The sequence below is a fragment of the Colossoma macropomum genome, unplaced genomic scaffold (genome assembly GCF_904425465.1).
Source record: "Colossoma macropomum unplaced genomic scaffold, Colossoma_macropomum, whole genome shotgun sequence".
Lineage (NCBI taxonomy): Eukaryota > Metazoa > Chordata > Actinopteri > Characiformes > Serrasalmidae > Colossoma > Colossoma macropomum.
In genome coordinates, this window is record NW_023494785.1 from 37,308,053 (window position 1) to 37,314,212 (window position 6,160).

The window sequence follows — 6,160 nt, forward strand, 5'->3', positions numbered from 1 at the left end:
CGCTTGTCACGTCATTTTCTGTACTGTCACGGAAAAAAAACTTTTATTTTGAAGCTATAAAGTAATGGTCGAACCTGAGGATAAAATGATTGACTGTCCAGTGTTTGTAGAAATGGACAGGACCTAAAACGGCTCACATGAGCCTTTATTATTGGACTGAAACCAGAATGCAGTTAATGGAAATGAACGGAGAGCTTCTTCAGGCTTCTGTAAAGGGCTCTGTTTCTAACTAAATGTACATTTATAGTCCAAATCATCTATAGATTATTCTCAGTCACAATAAACTGTAATAGCAGGGCGCGACCTGGAGGAGGCGCTGCCTCTGCTGTAGCGTCAGAGATTGATTAACGTACCGTTCAGCCAATCACATCAGACCTCATACGTTGTAAGCCAATCAGATCAGACTTGGGGAGGGGCTCTGTGTACGCACTGCAAAGTAATCAGTAATCGGTAACCGAACTGCGGACAGGATTTTGGCTAAAAGCTCACTAAAATAAACATCAGACTTTATTGTAATATACAGAGTGAAAGAATGAATATCCACCTACAGTATGGATTTGTGGCGAATTAGGGTCAGTATAGCTGGTTATCTGTGTTTTACTCGGTTGTTTGGCCAGCTAACTTCAGTTATCTCTGGGTTTAAGTGAGGTAAAAAAGAGGCTAGGCTAACGGTAACATCAGCTAACTAGCTGACAAGCCAACTAGTTTACCTCAGTTCATAGTGAGTGTGAGAGTGAACGAACAAGAGGGACAGAAATAGCGTTATTAAGAGCTCTTTATATTCTTGGTTTTTAAGTTTCTCTTAAGGATTTGGCAGTAATGACACCAGTATTTGCCATATATTGTTTACAGTTAATGTCAGTGAAAAGGACGAGGCTGAAGTTGTTTCCTGTTCGCCGGAGTGTAGTTTGAGTTTTCCCGCTGCGAGGCGCCAAAATGAAACTGAACGAAACAATGAAACTGCTGCAGCATTTAAGGTGGAAAAGATCATCTTAACACAGTTTTATATCCCCTTAATTTCTCAACCTGTAGATGAAAATTAGGAGGCAGCAGCTCCGTCGAAGGCCAGCCAGGTGAGAATTTTTTTTTTTTACCAGTTAAATATTTAATTGATTGATAATTATTTCCTTGTTCTTGTAAATCCGAGTTTAATAAAATAAATTTTATTACTAAACACAGGAGGAGAGGGAGAGGAAGGAGCTGACGGAGACTGACAGGACTGAAGGAGCAGATTTGAGGTTAGTGATGAAAGCGAGGGAGAGTTGTTTAAGCTTCTGTTAAATTAATACTGAATTTAGTTTAATTTAACTGAGAGAATAATAATACCTGTCACCATGACCATGAAATTCTGTTACCTAGCTAATTAAACATGACCACAGAGCAAAATCACACCATTTTTAATATACTTAACACGGCTGATGTACTTGACATTTTCTGGCTGTTGCCACTCTAAAAGTGCATTATAAATATTTGGGGGCCATTAAAAAAATTCTCTTTGGGGACCATACCCCAGACCCCCCTAGTACAGGCTTAATCTCTAGTGATGCCCCTGTATTTCACAATGTCTGCATTTCAGTGAACACTACAGTGGAGAGGGGTTGCGGAGATAATCTGATTCACATTCATTATAATAATTAAAGACAAATACATATCCCTTTTGACCCTTTATTGCAAGTGGTTCTCAAACTGGTTCTCAGAGCCCCCGGATGGTCCACATTTTTACTTCAACTCATCTAACAGTGCACATAAGAATAGAGGAAGAATGTGGACTGTCTGAGGAGCCCTAAAGGCCACTTTATGGACAGAATTGTAAGGACAGAACTGGCTGGAATGGAGTTCTAGCCAGTAATGTTAGATTCACATCAAGTAAAATTGAATTCTAAATAAAAGATAAACACACAAAATCCTAACAAAAATAAATAAATAAAATAAATGGCATGTGAAACTTGTTACTAGCTATATCCATTCTACTGTAGCACAATTTTGCTTCTAGGCAACATATAAGCAATTTCCCATAATCTAAACATCATTTACACAACACAGAGTTTAACAATCATTTGTGTGATGCAGAATGTTTAAAAATTAACTTCACGCTCCAACATATCGAACAGTTAGCCAAATTTTGTGTATGGATGAAAGATTTTTAAGAAATTGCTTTTCTGGAAAAAGAAAGCAGAAATGTGCTGGATCACACCAGAAAGAGGTTCAGAAACGCATAACAGGAAATACGGTGACTGAATACAGGCATTTTAAGGCACACCCAGGTGCTCAAGCTCAAACCAAAAACTCAGCTGACATTGAGCAGATTTCAATCTTGGCAACTATGACAAAGATAAAATGTCATACTTTTCCATGATGAGCTGAAGGTGCCAAGTACAGGTGGTCCAGGGGGTCCAGAACTCCCTAATTAACCTCTTGGACCCCCTAAATGTCTCGATCTCAAATAAAAATATCGCACCTTGTGTTAAATAAAAATGTTCAGAACCCGATACGTTTTGTCTTGTGTACGTTTTTCTCCCGTATACTACTGGATCCTCCGAATTACGAGGTCATTAAAGAGCCCTATATTAATACTAATATTGCTAAATGCGAGTTAAAGCTACTGCGCATCAATTTGATGTCACTAAGCTACATAAAGCTAAGGCGTGCTGTGTCGGTGCTCTGACGAGCTGTGCTACCTTATCAAAATCTTCTACCGTAGCACATAATTACAGTTATACCCGGAAATAAAACCTCTGGGTGGGATATTTTGATAACCTAAAACTCCTTATCAAAAATACTACCCGTGTTAAAACTATGAGGCTGAATTTAGCTTCTTTTTTCACAGCTTCTTGTTTCAATCTTCCCGTTTTACCTTAAATGGTACAGCAACTGTGACTAGCGATCACAAACATCAGCAAACAAGACAAAATACTGACCTGTTGGTTCTGTGAAACAGTAAAAAAGGTTAAAGATACTCAGCTCTTTTTTGCAGGCTACTTGTTCGAATTTTCCTGTTCCATCTTAAATGGCGCAGCATGTCAGAATGTGGCTGCTGTACCATTTAAGGTGGAACAGGAAAAGTTGAACAAAAAGCTGGCGAATGTCCCAAGAAAGTGTCCGCAGAAAATGTTACCAGCATTAAAAGAATGATTAGGATATTCTGAGAGCCTAAATCAGCTGATCAGGGTGTGAGCAGTGATATTAAGATGAGTCTGTACTGGATTAGCCTGAGTGCAGGTACGTTTGTAGATCTTTTCAAATGAAGCTAAAAGGAAAGATCTATCTTGTTTCACTGAGCTTCAGATGAAGAACAGAGAACTACAGGGAAACCTGCTGATTTTGTTCTGACTTCTTGTACACTGCCAAAGCCTGCTTAGGGAGACTGCCAGTCTAATGATGTGAGTTCAGTGCGCAGTAGCATTAGCTTACATGTAGCAATATTTATAACAGAACATTTTTATTTAACACAGGGTGCGATAGAGGCGATTTTTCCAAACTACAGTGGTCTATGCTGTCTGTTGGGGTGTGAGTGAGTGTGTGTGTGTGTGTGCGCGTGCGTGTTCCGCTATAAGTATACTGGCGCAATATGGCTGCCGCTTTACATCGGTTTTCTGTTAGCTTTGTATTGTTTGTGTGTTTGTTTTGATGTTTGCCTGAGAAGTTTGCCATCATGTCCACTGAGACAGTGGCTGAGAGCGGTTTTCCAACTGTGGCTTGGGGGCTTATTGGATTGGCTGTTTGGCCTGGACAGGCCACTCGGGTGGTGCTGCAGCGCGGCTGCGGGGCTCTCTGGACTGGGGACCTGATCGATGTGACATCACATGACCTGGGTTGGCTGCTTAGTTGACGCTGCACTACAGCTGTGAGACTGCCTGGACCGGTAGTGTTCGGCTGCATGAGCAGCGCTACGGTGCAGCCACGAAGCCTCTCGGGCCGGCCGCTTGGGTAACGCTGCATTGCAGCTGTGAGGCTGCCTGGACTGGTGGTGTTCGGCTGCAGGAAAATGCTACCTCTTTGTGGCAAAGGACATCTTCAGTCTTCGAGGCTTCCCGGGCCGGCCTCATGTGTGATGCACCGTAGTTGCAGCGTGAGACTTTCCCCCGCCGCTAACGACTCTTTCCGGGCTAGCTAGCTGAGTGACTGTGCTGTGGTCACTGAAATTTCTTCCGCTAGAGTGTGTGTGTGTGTGTGTGTGTGTGTGTGTGTGTTGTGATTATGTATCGATTGTAAAGCGTCCTTGAGCATGGGAAAGGCGCTATATAAATAAAAGTGATGATGATGATGATGTTAGGGTAAAATAGACGCTCAAATAGAAATTCAGAGAAAGGTCATTGTTTAGTCTGCTTCTCTCAACTAACTACAAATGCAGCACTGGTCTGCCTCAGGGTGGCGTTGTAGCCATTTGGTTGACCCAATTAGCCCCTCATAGCCTAGCAGCTGTAATTATGTCCAGGATACCTTTTTGATATGACGTGGCATATTTGTAATTCCAAAAACTTGCACAGTTTTCCCAAGAGATTGGTGTAAAGAATTAATTGAAGCTAGCCTCAGCGCTGCTATGGCAAGCGAGCATCCAGCCAAGGCTAGATTAGTAAGCCAACATGGCACCCCCCGAATACCAAGGGGGTATTTCACACACTGAATGATACCAAAGCAGTATTCCTGGGGTTAATAATCGTTCATAAGGCAATAGCGGAATTTATTTTATCTAGTGATTACATACATCACCGGTATAAGACAGTGGGCCGCATTCACCAACCGTTCCTAAGATTAATTTTCTTCTTAAAACCCACTTACACAGTTTTCACTAAGATTCTGATAATCACCAATGTTTTCTTATTTTGGATTTGTTCTTAGGTAAGAACAGAATGTATGCACACTTAAGAGTGCAAAGGTCTGAACAATTCTGGGGTTTAAGAACACGTCATGTACCTGACCTAGACTTTTTACTGACCTAGACCTTGTACTGTTTTGGTGGAAATACAGGTCAAAGTGGATTAACACATCTCTGCTTTCTGTTTATAAGTGTATTTCACATACTGTTCTGCAAGTAGGGGGTTTGTAATTATATTGTTTTTGGCAATATCATTGGTTTATACCCATCAAATCTGTGTGTCCTTGTTGGTTGAAACATTTAACAGCATCAAACCCCTTTTTGAAAAGACAAGACAGACTCACAGTTTATAATGTCAATGATCTAACACATGTTTGACCACACAGTTCTCATTGTGACTCAGTGCTCTTTTTCCTCTGTGAACTCCTACCTCTGGACATGATCCCCAAGAGTTTTCTCCATTTCAGACACAACGTTCTGTGCCTTTTTTAAAAAAAAAATTGATTGGTGATCGGTGGCTCCAATGTGGTGTATCTAAACAGGCTTTTTCATGATGTATGGTTTGAAAAAGAAAAATGAAAGATCTTATTTATTGATGGCTTTAAGGTGCTACAGTTGTACCTTGGTATTGCACCACTGTTAATGGTGTAAAACATTTCTGTGTTTCTTTTTTTCTGTTCTGTCTCTGGATGGTTGTCGGAAAAAGTGTAGATTTTCAAACATCTTGACTGCCACCTAGTGGGCATCATCAGGCCACACCTTCATGAAGAGTTTACATAAACAGCTTTTGACTATAGTAATCAACCTTTTTAATGTAAAAGTGTGTCATTAGCTGTAGATGAAACATGTAGCATGTAAATATTAATTGGGAAAGTTATGAAAAAAAGTGACAATTGAAAATGACTTTTAAATATATTACACTTGTATGTAGAAGAAAAAAGGAGGTTCATTGATTCAATCTGCAGCTGTTAATAGGTTTTAAGGATTGTGTAAAACCTTTAACATACCACTAAAATAAGAATATATGAAGACATGTTCATAATAACAATAGTAATAATAATAATAATAATAATAATAATAAAAAGTTACATTTACACCGGTCAGGCATAACATTATGACCACCACGGCTATGTCTGATCCACTCGTACCAGCACAACACGCACTAACAAACCACCACGTCAGTTCTACTGCAGTGCTGAGAATGATCCACCACCCAAATAGTACCTGCTCTGTGTGGGTCAATGGGGGTCCTGACCACTGAAGAACAGGGTAAAAGGGGGCTAATAAAGTATGCAGAGAAACAGATGGACTACAGTCTGTAACTGTAGAACTACCAAGTGCACC

At 40.5% G+C, this 6,160-nt stretch overlaps 1 long non-coding RNA gene across 1 annotated transcript; it reads left to right on the forward strand.

The window, feature by feature from the left end:
- Positions 1 to 263: 263 nt before the first annotated feature.
- Positions 264 to 1,383, forward strand: LOC118814171. Its single transcript, XR_005007709.1, has 3 exons — positions 264 to 572; positions 1,033 to 1,073; positions 1,180 to 1,383. It is a non-coding gene; the product is annotated as an uncharacterized LOC118814171 (long non-coding RNA).
- The last annotated feature ends 4,777 nt before the right edge of the window (positions 1,384 to 6,160 follow it).